The sequence below is a fragment of the Marmota flaviventris genome, assembly GCF_047511675.1.
Source record: "Marmota flaviventris isolate mMarFla1 chromosome 8 unlocalized genomic scaffold, mMarFla1.hap1 SUPER_8_unloc_1, whole genome shotgun sequence".
Classification (NCBI taxonomy): domain Eukaryota; kingdom Metazoa; phylum Chordata; class Mammalia; order Rodentia; family Sciuridae; genus Marmota; species Marmota flaviventris.
The window spans coordinates 25,546-38,743 of NW_027287685.1; positions in this window are offsets into that span (position 1 = coordinate 25,546).

Here is a 13,198-nt window from a genome sequence, read left to right on the forward strand (position 1 = left end):
AGGAGGAAAGAGTGGGGTGGGTGGGGTGGGGGGGCGAAGGCAGGCGGCGCTAGGGGCACCGCGGGGAGCGCGCGCGGTAGGGGGCCCAAGCAAGGGGCCCCCGTCCGACCCGACGACCTGGAGCGACGCCACCCGACGCCACGGCACGCCACGCGACACGACGACCAACACGCGCTCAGGGGCCCGGCCCAGGAGCCAGGCCCCAGGACTGGAGCTTAAAGCTCCAGGGTTAGGGAGGGCTGGCTCGGCTTAGGGGCAGCATGCAAGGCCAGAGGGCAGGGGAGGGAAGGGAGGGGATCGCGCAGGCCAAGGTCAGCGCAGCGCCCAGGTCCACTGCCAGGTGTCAGGGTTCCTGCAGCCAAGGGGGCCCAGGCGAGGGGCAGGGCTGTGTTTCCCATAGGCAGCCTTCAGGGCGCAGAGGCCAGCTGATGGCACTCCTCTGCAATCCAGGGGAGTAGATCCTCAAGAGAGGGACCTGGACCCAAGCAGGGCCAAAGGAGGGCCCTGCGTGTGGAAAGGCTGGAGCGCCAGCATGAAGCTGGGTGGCTGGGTGGGAGGGGTCCCGGGACCCATGGGAGGAGCCCAGGCTAGGGAGCCACGCGACCTAGGACAAGCAGCAGGGAGAGAGCTCAAGGGGAAAGAGGGAAGGGGAGGAAGAGGCTGCGCGAGGAGGAGGAAAGTGTGGGGTGGGTGGGGTGGGGGGGCGAAGGCAGGCGGCGCTAGGGGCACCGCGGGGAGCGCGCGCGGTAGGGGGCCCAAGCAAGGGGCCCCCGTCCGACCCGACGACCTGGAGCGACGCCACCCGACGCCACGGCACGCCACGCGACACGACGACCAACACGCGCTCAGGGGCCCAGCCCAGGAGCCAGGCCCCAGGACTGGAGCTTCAAGCTCCAGGGTTAGGGAGGGCTGGCTGGGCTTAGGGGCAGCATGCAAGGCGAGAGGGCAGGGGAGGGAAGGGAGGGGATCGCGCAGGCCAAGGTCAGCGCAGCGCCCAGGTCCACTGCCAGGTGTCAGAGTTCCTGCAGCCAAGGGGGCCCAGGCGAGGGGCAGGGCTGTGTTTCCCATAGGCAGCCTTCAGGGCGCAGAGGCCAGCTGATGGCACTCCTCTGCAATCCAGGGGAGTAGATCCTCAAGAGAGGGACCTGGACCCAAGCAGGGCCAAAGGAGGGCCCTGCGTGTGGAAAGGCTGGAGCGCCAGCATGAAGCTGGGTGGCTGGGTGGGAGGGGTCCCGGGACCCATGGGAGGAGCCCAGGCTAGGGAGCCATGTGACCTAGGACAAGCAGCAGGGAGAGAGCTCAAGGGGAAAGAGGGAAGGTTAGGAAGGGGAGGTGCATGGAGGAGGAGGAGGAGGAGGAGGAGGAGGAGGAGGAGGAGGAGGTGGAGGAGGTGGAAAGAGTGGGGTGGAGTGGGGTGGGGTGGGGTGGGGGGGCGGCGGCGGGCGGCGCAAGGGGCACCGAGGGGAGCGCGCGTTGTAGGGGGCCCATGCAAGGGTCTCCCATCTGACTGGAAAACCTGGAGGGATGCCACAGGACGCCAAGGCACGCCAAGGGACAGGATGTTGAACACAAGCTCAGGGTCCTGGCCCAGGAGCTAGGTGGGGTGGGTAGGTGGTGACACAAGGGGCAATTCGGGGAGTGCTCGTGGTCGGGGCCCCAATCATGGGAGGAGCCTAGGCTATGGAAATTCAGGGGGAGTTGAGGTTCTGGGCAGTGCCTGGATACCCCAGCATCAGTGCAAGTAGGGGAGGCCCAAGAGGGGGCCCAGAAGGGGCCTGAAATCCAGAGAATTGTACAGGTACAGGGACCTGGACATGAGTGGTCTTGGGCTCCTCCAAGGAGCCAAGCCCAGGCCTGGAGAGTCATGTTGCAGGGCCCCCATCAGGCCTGGGGATGGGTGTGAGAGAGGGGAGAGTGGGGAGAGAGGGAAGAGAGAGTGGGGAGAGAGGGGAGAGTGTGGCCCAGGGGGAGGCAGGCTCAAGGCCCAGGTCCATTGTTTGCTGTCTGGGTTGGGAGAACATGGCAAGGCTGAGGGAGGCTAAAGGGCCCAGGCAAGGGGCCTGCAGCCAAAGCCCAGGGCCTGCTGGCAACAAAGTCCACCAGAGTCTCATTGGACCTCCAGATCCAGGGTTCTGGAGAAGATGGCAAGCAGGCAACCAGGCCCTCCTCTGACGTTTTGAAAACAATGCCAAGGGGCCTAGGCAAGGTGGAGTGCAAATATTCCCAGGCAGTTTCCTCATTTAAGGAGATTCTATTGTTCCTCCAGCATGCCAGCTTGGCATCCTGAGACAGCTGTCTCAGAAATTGTCTTGTCAGGTCCTTGGCATAGGGGAAGGAATTGGGAGAGCATTGGGGTGCCATGTAATGTTCTGGGACATGGAATGAATGTGTAAATTTTGAAAGCAAGTAGCCCCAGCAAGAAGCCTATGCAATGGAAACACATGGGGACATTCAGCCATGTTCTGAAGCCACAAAACCAAGGCAGAGCCTGGCCTGGTAATGTGGCATGGGAGTAGAGGACAAAACAGTTATAGGATGTCTCCTATGAGTTTCCATGCAAGTGGCTCAATGGAGGATCCCAATCCTGATGCCTATGTAATGTCTCAGGCTAGATGTGTAGGCCCAAGGGAATCCTGGCACCATGGGTCCAAGCAAGAAAACTGCTCATGTAAATAACCCAGTTAATGGACTTGTATTTAGGACACAATTGTGTCTAATGGATCCACAGAATCAGTCTCTCAATAAGTTCCAATCTGGGATTGTTTCAGTGCTCTGGCCAGGGTAGCACATTAGGATCCTTGGCAAGGGAACGTCAAACCATTATGCATTGGGTGCTGAAGTTGTGTATGAAGACTCCAGTTTGTTCTCTTGTCATGGCACTCAATCAGGAGCCTATATAAAGGCATTGCCATATCCTGGTAGAAAGGGTAAGGATGTGACCCCGGGAAAATGGATGATGCAAGAATCATGAGCAGGGATTGGGAGTGGGGTTGTTCCAGATAAAGTTCCAGTGCAAGGTTCATGGATGTGGGTCTTGGAGAGGTAAGGGAGAATGGATGTGACATGGACACATGGTCATGGAATTCTGGAAACACAGGGAAATCCTTTTCAAAATAACCATTTGTTAAGAACATGAAGGTAAATGTAGGGACTGGTCTGGTCACAGGTCTGGGAAAGAGGATGTGGTAATGGTCTCAAGTTAGAAGCCTAGGCACTAGCCCAGGACATTGGGTCTTCTTTTGTCAGTGTCATTCACTTGACTGGGCAACAAAGAGTCCCTTACAAGGGTCAGGACTGTACCTTGGACAAGTATATAGAATAACTGGCCCATGAAAGTGTTGGGGAAATGGGCCTAAGGAAAGGGTCTTGTCATTTAGAGCAACGATGGGAATCTGTGGCCATGAAAGTTGTACACAATGGCATGGTAATTTTGTGAGGCCAAATTGTTAAGACCAGGAAGTAAACGTGGCAATGGAATAAGGTCACAGGCCTGGTGCAGGGAATGCGGCAGAGGAATGTAGCAAGGGTCCAAAGCAAAAAATCTAGGCAACAAGTGTAAGGAGCCTGTAACACACAAAAGGAAGGGAGGCTGGGGCATGGGGGGTGGGGCTTATGGAGTATCTATCTGCAGCTTCTTCCTAAATGGCCACAACTCTTGCACTTCCAGCCACATCTCCATTTTCAATGCCCACACTTGCACTATCCAGCTGGTTCTTATTTCCTGCACTCATACCTACTGTGCACCTGTGGCCTTTCCTCATAACCCTATTTCTCACACTTGAATGGTAGAGCTGAAAGTCTAGATTGCTTGTGATGTTTCCAGCTCTGCTGCTGTGTCTCAATGTTCAGCCCCAAGTGTGACAGAAACCTAGCAGTCCCATGACAATCCAGTCCCAGGAAAACCAAAGTCCTAGTCAATCCCCTATCCACATCCCACCCCACCCCACCACTATATGAGGGAAGGAGACTTACCATTTGAAGCAGGAACATCTTGGCTTGGCCACCAATATAGCTCCTCCTTCTGGAAAGGGCTTCTTTCCCTTCATTTCAGTCACATGATTTTCACACATCAGGTACCCAGAGAGCTTACTGGCTAGGAATGGGTCCAACTGGCTTTTCCTGGAAGTCTGACATGGGAGACTTCCAGAAGCCAATCTTTCTCCTCAAACCTCAGTTTATTCATGTGAGAATGATACAAACCCTTAAAAAATGCTGAGCTGTTGACAAAAGTTTTACCTCTGTGGTCCCAGTTACAGTCATATATGACATAACATTTCAGTCAATGAAGATCAGTTTGTAAGTTGTTGATCCCATCAGACTAGATCACCTAGTGATGTAGCCATCTTACTTTATTAGGGCCATAATCTGATGTTTGCATATGGACAAAATTATCTCAGGATGCATCTGTCAGAAAACATTCCATCATAGAGCAATACCATAAGTGTATGCCTGTGAGCAAGCATCATTTTGTTCCAGGAAAATCCTTTATATAAATTACTGTTACTTAGATGATTTAAAATTAAAAGTGTCTATTTTGTTCCAAAAAGAAAAGCTGCCTAAAATTTTATAGCCTGCTGCCTAAAGCTAGGAGTCTCAATCAGTGATTCCTTGCCTAGCATGAACCAGGCCATAGTTTTAATCACCAGAATGGCAAGAACAAAACAAAACCTAGAGCCTTAGTCTGCTAATTCCACCAACAACATGGGGCCACCAAACCAGAACAAATTCAAGTGAACTTGCTCTTTCTCACCTCAGATATGTACTGCTCTATGGTGAACATGTCAATACTGTGTTAACTTCATAGGATCAATAACCCTTCCCCTAAGAACCTCCCTCATGTCCTGCCCTTTATGAGACTCTCTTGATACTCGAGACATTTAGACAATACAAAGTCATAAAACAAATTACATCATGAAACTCAGTTATAACTACTAAATTATCCTAAAATACAACCAATAATAGAATCTGTTACTTTTTTTTTTTTTTTAATCTGGACAGCCCATGATTAAGGCAATGCCACCATGTTCAGAGGTGAAAGTTCACGAAGTTTCTGACTTTACCAGTGGGTTAATCTAATAGCTGGCTTAATAATTTGAACAGTCCACAGGGAGGTGGTGAAGAGTATCGGCATATGGGGCATGAATGGAGGAAGTAGTTCATTATGGGTTTGCCCTTGAGGACAATTATTTGTCCTTGTCCCCTTCCTCCTCTATCCTGCTTCCCTGCTGCCAAGAGCTGAGCAGCTTTCCCTGACCATATTCTTCTGCCATGATATTCTGCCTCATTTGGGTCCCAGATAAATGGGGCTAACTGACCATGGACTGAGTCCTCTGAAACCATGAACCAAAATAAACTCTTTTCTCCAAGTTGCTCTTGCTCAGGTATTTGGATCACAGCCATGAAAAGCTAACATAACATCTTTATCTTTTTTTCATGTGAGGTTATTTTTTTATTTTAGTTTTCATTGTCAATAGACCTTTATTGTATTTATTGATAAGTGGTGCTGAGAATCGAACCCAGTGCCTCACACATGATAGGCAAGTGCTCTGCCACTGAGCCACAACCCCAGTCCTGAACTTATTCTTAAAAAAATATTTAGCAAATATATAAAAACCTCAATCACATAACCACAAATATTGACTTAATAAAATTATTAGTTACACCACCAGAAATATACTATTTGCCTGAGTCTCTGATCCTCACAATTAATATCCTGGAGGCTTTAACCTATAGGAACTTGATGACAAGTACCAATACAAAAGTATTTTAATTTTTTAAATACATAACTGAAATTATTATTAATTTTAAGATAAAGACACTTGGCTTATTTTTCTGTGAAATCTTTATACTGAAAATATAAATGAGCCTCCCAGTAAGGAAATGTCCATCAAGTGGCAAAATTCATTAACATGAACCAATAACAAATGTATTCCTTAAGTACATCTTATATTCATTTTTCTTAGAAAACCTGTATTCAACCATTTGAGTTAATAGTAAATGGAAATTAAAGTTAATTGTTCCCTTCCATCTTATAGAAGAGAAAACTCAACTATTACTAACAGTTAAGCATAAAAACCAAAGTTCCTAAGCACTATAACTATATGGAATGCAACTATTTTACTTCATTTGGCAAATGTTGTTGGTAATTAACCATGTGCCAGACATTACAAATAACTTCTACTGAATTTCCATTACAATCCTGATGTGGGTCCATTATTTCTATGATTTTGAAAACACAATTGACCAAAATTTTTATAACTCCCATGTCAATATCATGTGGTCAATGCCCACAGGTCAAGTTCAAACTCCAAAGCAAGACAGACTACCAAGAGACCCACCAAGGGGTCTGACACAAGAAAGAGGGTCCACCTTGTTGCATCTGCGTGGGCCAGGCCACCTAATACCACTTCCCTTCCAATTCCCTCTTCCAGAAGCTCCTCACCCCCAACGACATACCCTGTGTGCATTTTCATCTGCACTCCCACTAGGACTTTGTCCAGTGGGTTTTTCCCCTGAGTACTCACAGTTTGTAGAGACCAAGAAGGGCACTGGCTGTAGCTGGGGAGGTGAAGGAAGGAGGTGTGAAAACAGTCCAATTTCACTCGAAGGGTCAAAGCTGAAGAACAAATGGAAGAGCTCATGGATGCCAGGCCTGGGAAGAACCTCAGTGTCCACTGTACTATCCCACTGCTTCCTCACAATCCTCTGCTCAACCACTTTGCAATTTACTGCACTATCTACTAATTTATTTCCTATTGCCCATCTCTCCCCTACTAGAGCATATACCCAGGTAAGGGCAGCATTTTGCTTGGTAAAAAGGAAACTACTAAAGTAAGGGCCCTGCAGTCTAGGCTGAAAAGAATCATGTTATGATTTGGGTATGAAGTATCCTGAAAAGCTGTGAATGCAGAATTATTCAAGGTGAAATGATTGGACTTAGAGCTGTGACCTAAATGGGTTCACCTTATTTTGATTAGAGTAATCTCTGGGGAGGGGGAATCATAAGCAGGTGGGGTATGATTGAAGGAAGTGGGTCACTGGATACCTTTCCCTGTGGTCTCTTCCCCTTTCCCTCTGTCTCCTGGCGAAAATCAATGGGGTAGCACTCCTCCATCATACCCTTCCACCATGACATTCTGCCTCATTTTGGGGCCCAGAGCAATGCAGAAAGTCTACCATGGATTGAACCTCTAAAACTATGAGCCAAAATAAAATTTTAGTCCTTTACGTTGTTCTTGTCATGTACTTTGTTGTTAGTGACAAAAAACCTAACACAGGCCACAAGCCTTGTCTAAAGAAGGTGAAGGATACAGGAATGCACAGACTAGAAAATGCCTCCTTGGAGAGCCAACCAGTAAATAATTCTGCCTCGTGGGTCGTCCAGTCTGCACCACTATTCAACTGTGCTCCTGTGCCAAAAAAGCAGTCATGACTGTTCCAATAAAACCTTACTTAGAAAAACATGTGGCAGGCCAAATTTGACTCACAGGTATTCATTTCCTAAATGAAATAAAGTTCAAGGACAGAGAAAAATGCCATGATAGAGTTGCATGGATCTGTCAAACAGCAACAACAACAATGGCAGAGGTTTTACAAAGCCTAATAGTGACACAAAATCCTGAAAATAATGCCCCAGGCTGGGAATGGTGGCTCCTACCTGTAATTCCAGCAGCTCAGGAAGTTGAAGCAGGAGGATTATGAGTTCAATGCTACCCTCAGCAACTTATAGAGGACCTAAGCAATTTAATGAGACCCCCATCTCTAAGTAAAATATTAAAAAGTGTTGGGTAGGTGACTCTGTAGTTAAGCAGTTAAGCATCACTGGGTTCAAACCCTCAGTACCTTAAAAAAAAAATTAAACGAGGCCACATTTCCAGCTAGAGACAAGATCACAAATGTAAACAATAGGAACCTGAATCTAACCTCACAGCCTCAGGAACATATTTTATAAGGTCAACACCCACTTGACCTGAATAACAGTTTAACACATGTACAACTGAATTCTATAACCAGCCTCATGGCTACGAGCTAAAAGTCAAAAGCACTCAGAGACCAGACAGGAGTGCTGAAGAACATTTCTACTACCTGATGATACCTGCACCAATTTAGCAAAAGGGAAAAATAAGGAAGTAAATGAAAATTCATGATTCCTCATTCTCATGAAAATCATTAGAAAATTCATTGAATCAGCAATAACCTTGTATAAAAGTACCTTTCAGAGCTGGGGATATTTCTCAGTTGATAGAGTGCTTGCCATGCCTGCAAACCACCCTGGGTTCAATCCCCAGCATCACACACACACAAAAAAAGTCCCTTTCACAACATACATAAAAAATTCAAGTCCTCAAGAACAAACAACATAAAAACATACAGACCCAAACTTCAATAAGGGGCACATGTGGTGACTGGAGTGAACACATGCTTTGCATGGGTCAAAAAAAAATTAATTTTGAAAACAAGATGTCACAATGAATGTAATTTTAATCAATATCATAATGTTTGGGGGTAAGATAAAGTTGTTGGAAAAGACTTTTAAGAGGCAGAGGCATGGAGAAGGAGATGAACCTTGTAAAGAGTAGCTATGGCCAGTGGGAACCCAGTGGGAATGCTCTGTCTATTTCTGGACCCCACAGCCGTGCTGGCAAGAGAAAACAGGCTTTTTTTGGATGGAGGGGAGTGGTGAGGGCAATGCTGGGGATGGAACCCAGGGTCACTCTATCATGGAGCAACTCCCATGGCCATTTTGTAAGTTGTAATAGCATTTTGTAAGTTGCTGAGGCTGGCTTCCAACTTGCAACCCTGTTGCTTAAGCCTTCCAAGTCACTAGAATTACAGGCATGGTCCACCAGGCCAGTCGGGTTCTTCATCTAAGAACTCATTCTCTCTACCCACTTTTTCCTTATAGCTCATGGGTAGCTTTTTCAGACTCCAGAATGTACAAAGGCTTGGAATTATGGCACCTATGTCCACCTGTTCATGGGTTGATCCTGGAACCAGGGCAGAGGGTGGCTTGGTTGTGGTGCTGGGCTGTGTGTTATGTAACTATGAAATGATTCTAAATACTTCTAAAGTTTGATGTTTTTGGAGCATGTTCCCTCCTTGCTAGAACATGGTGTGTTACCAGACCTCATATATCCCATCAGACTCCCCATGTGTCAGCTACTGATCTAAACTACGGAGCTTCAGAAAAGATCCCAGCTTAAGAGTTTGACAGACAGCTTGAGAGTTTAGGTTAAGAAAGAGCCACACTCTCTCATGGGAAAGCCCATGACACTTCTCTGAAAGCCTAGAGCCAAGCAGTGACAAGGCAAGTCCTCATCAGCTGTGAATAAATTTTAGAAGCCTTAGCCACCAATACCACCTGCTACCAACTAGCAATAAGAGACCTTACCTGTTATGGTGACTGTCCATCAAGGTGATCAAGCTGACTTCTCCAAGAACTGTTTCTATACAGAAAAACCTCAGCTTCAATGAGACTTTACTTTTCACAAGGTCTGTTTTCATATTAATTGAACAAGTGGGCTTTAAAAATTTTGGAAACCCTATTATATGTGGTTAAAGTACTTCCTCTTCATGGTGTATTCTATGAGGGTTTTTTCACATTATTCTTTCTCCTCTGAGCATTGTAAACCTACACAACTATTTTCATTCTTTTTCAATAAACTCTGGGCTGGGGATGTGGCTCAAGCGGTAAGCACACTCGCCTGGCATGCGTGGGGTGCTGGGTTCCATCCTCAGCACCACATAAAAATAAAATAAAGATGTTGTGCTCACAAAAACTAAAAAATAAATATTAAAAAATTCTCTCTCTCTCTCTCTCAAAAAAAAAAAAAAATCCTACTGCCACTATCTCTATTGAATGCTTTAATACCTTGCTTAAATAAAAGCCTCAGTTGCTTACTAAACCCTTAAAACAGAGACAAAGACCAAAGTTCTATAGCAGGCTATAAAATCATTTAAAAAATAGAGAGCCAGCAGAGCCTTGTAATCCCAGCAACATGGAAAGCTAAGGCAGGAGGAATGCAAGTTCAAACCCAGCCTCAGCAACTTAGCGAGACACTGTCTTAAAATAGAAAGCAACTCACCAAGGCCCTGTCTCTAAATAAAATATATATATAAAAAGAAAAAAACTGGCTGGGGATGTGATACAGTGGTTAGGTGCCTATGGGTTTAATCCCCAGTATCAAAAACAAAGAAATAAAGATATAGATACAATAGTGATACTCCTGTGAAAACATTACTACCAGTAAGATCACCAATACATCTTATTATACATAAATTACCACTGATTATCATAAACACTTGAAAAGCCTTAATTGAAAAACATGAGAAGGCTGGGGTTGTGGCTCAGTGGTAGTGAGCTTGCCTGGCAGGTGTGAGGCACTGGGTTGGATTCTCAGCATCATGTATAAATAAAAAAATAAAATAAAGGTCCAATGACAATAAAAAATATTTAAAAAACATGAAAGCCTTGCCCAGTGGTAACCATATGTAATTCCCTCTCAGTCACTGGGGGAATAAGGAGGGAAGAAAGAAAGTTAGTGAACAACAGCCTGGGCAATTTAGGCCTTGTGCCAAAATAAGCAATAAAATCTGCCATGGCCAAGCCAGGAGAGGTAGTGGAAACCTATAGTCTCAGTGGCTCTGGAAGCTGAGGCAAGAGGATTGATAGTTCAAAGCCAGTTTCACCAATTTAATGAGTCAGTAAGCAAATCAGTGAGACCCTGTCTGTAAAAAAATATTTAAAAAGGGCTGGGGATATGGTTCAGTGCTTAAGCGCCCAGGGGTTCAATCCCCAGTACAAAACAATACAAACTCAAAGGCTGTAGCTCAGTGGTAAAACTCACCTGGATTTAATCCCCAGTATCAAACATACACACACACACACACACACACACACACACACACGAATGAATGTCCAACTTGTTAATGAGGTACACACCTTTTTAGCAACTCTGCAAACTGAGGAAGGAGGAACCAAAGTTTTAAGCCAGTCTCAGCAACTGAGGGAGACACTGTCTTAAAATAGAAAGCAAAAAGGACTTGAATGTAGCTCAGTGACAGAGAATATCTGGATTCAACCCCAAAATGACTACCAGGGGAGAAAAAAAACAACAACAAAAAAAAACAGGATGTTGGCCCATGAGTGAAGCTCTGAATTTAATCTCCAGTCCTGCCAAAAATAGAGGACATACATTATCATCCATTAAATTTTTAAAGTGGGCTGGGGTTGTAGCTCAGTGGTAGTGTGCTTTCCTAGCATGCTTGAGGCACTGGGTTCAATCCTCAGCATCACATAAAACAATATACAAACAAAATAAAGGTATTGTGTCATCTATAATTTAAAAAAAACATTAAAAGACATTCTTTAAGTTATAAGAATACTATAAAACAAATATCTTTATAAACAAGAATAACAACTTAGAACACAATGGGGAAAAACTCCTTAGGAATAGGGGAGGGGGTGAGGGGTTGGGGGGATGCTTGGCATGGCGTTGCATGTGAATTCTAGACATTAAACCCAGGGCCTCCACACATGCTCAACATTGACCTTTTACCCTCAGCACAGAAAACAGCAATTGTTAAAAACATATGACACCTAGGAATTAACTCTCATGCAAGCTCTACAGTTATAAAAATGCAAAACTTTCGGGCTGGGATTGTGGCTCGCCTAGCATGTGGGAAGCCCCAGGTTTGATCTTCAGCACCACATAAAAATAAATAAAGATATTGTGTCAAACTACAACTAAAAAAAAAAAAAACTGCAAAACTTTCCTGATACCTTTTTAAATGATGCAAAACTTCACCCAACTGGAGTCAAACCTCTATTTGGATGAAGATTATAAAGAAAATATTAAAAGACAAAAGCCTAAACCTAGACACAGAAGGTACCAACCTGTAGTCCGAGATGCTCAGAGCCAGGAGGACAACTTGAGACCCAAACTTTAAAGCTAGCCTGGACAACATAGGAAGACCCTCTTCCAGAAAAAGAAAGAATGAAAACAAACAACAACAAATATGAAATAACTCTACTCAGGAGGTGAGGCAGAAGGATAAAAAGTTGCAGGCTAGCCTGCTTCTGAATAAAAAATAAAAAGGGCCAGGGATGAAGCTCAGTGAGTGGTAGTTCACTCCTGGGTCCAATCCCTAGTTCCAGCAAAAAAAAACAAAACAAAAAAACCATAAAGCAGTTCACAAAGTACAGGGCAGGCTGGCATAGTGACAACATGTGTAATCCCAGCAGAGCTTGGGAGGCTGAGGCAGGAAGAGCACAAATTCAAAATCAGCATCAGAAATTTAGTGAAGCCTTAAGCAACTCAGACAGACCCTGTCTCTAAATAAAAATAAAAAGCTGGCTGAGGATGTGGATCTGTGATAAAACTCCTCTGGGTTCAATCAGCAGTATCAAGCGCACACACACAAACACAACACAATGAATGTCCAGCTGGTTAAAGAGGTATACTCCTTTAATCCCAGCAACTCAGCAAAATAAGAAAGGAGGGACCGAACTTTGAAGCCAGCCTTGGAAACTGAGGGAGACACCATCTTAAAATAAAAAGTAAAAAGGGCTTGGGACTTAGCACAGTGGCAGAGAATCTCTGGGTTCAACCCCTAAATCCTGACCAGAAAAAAAATAAGGTGGCCTATGAGAGCAGCTCTGAGTTTAATCCCCAGTTCCGCCAAACATAAAGCATGTAATATTATGATTCGTTAAATTAAGTCATAAGAATGCGAGAAAATAAATATCTTTATAAACAAGAATAACCAGTTAGAACACAATGAGAAGAAACTCATTAGGAATAGAGGAGGGGGTGAGGAGTTGGGGGGGGGAGGGTTGGCGTCTCACTGCATGTGAACTCTAGACTTTAAACCCAGGGCCTCCACACATGTTCAACATTCACCCTATACCCTCAGCACAGAGAACAGCAATTGTTAAAAATATATGACACCGAGGAATAAACTCTCATGCAAGCTCTACAGTTATGATACTGCAAAACATTCTCAAAATGATAAAAAACTTCACCCTACTGAAGTCAAACCTCTTTTTGAATGAAAATCCCAAGAAAAACAAAATACAAATGTCTAAACCTGGACGCAGAAGGTACCAGCCTGTAGTCCCAGCTGCTCAGAAAGCTGAGACAGGAGGACAACTTGAACCCAAAACTTTTAAGACTAGCCTGGACAACATAAGAAGACC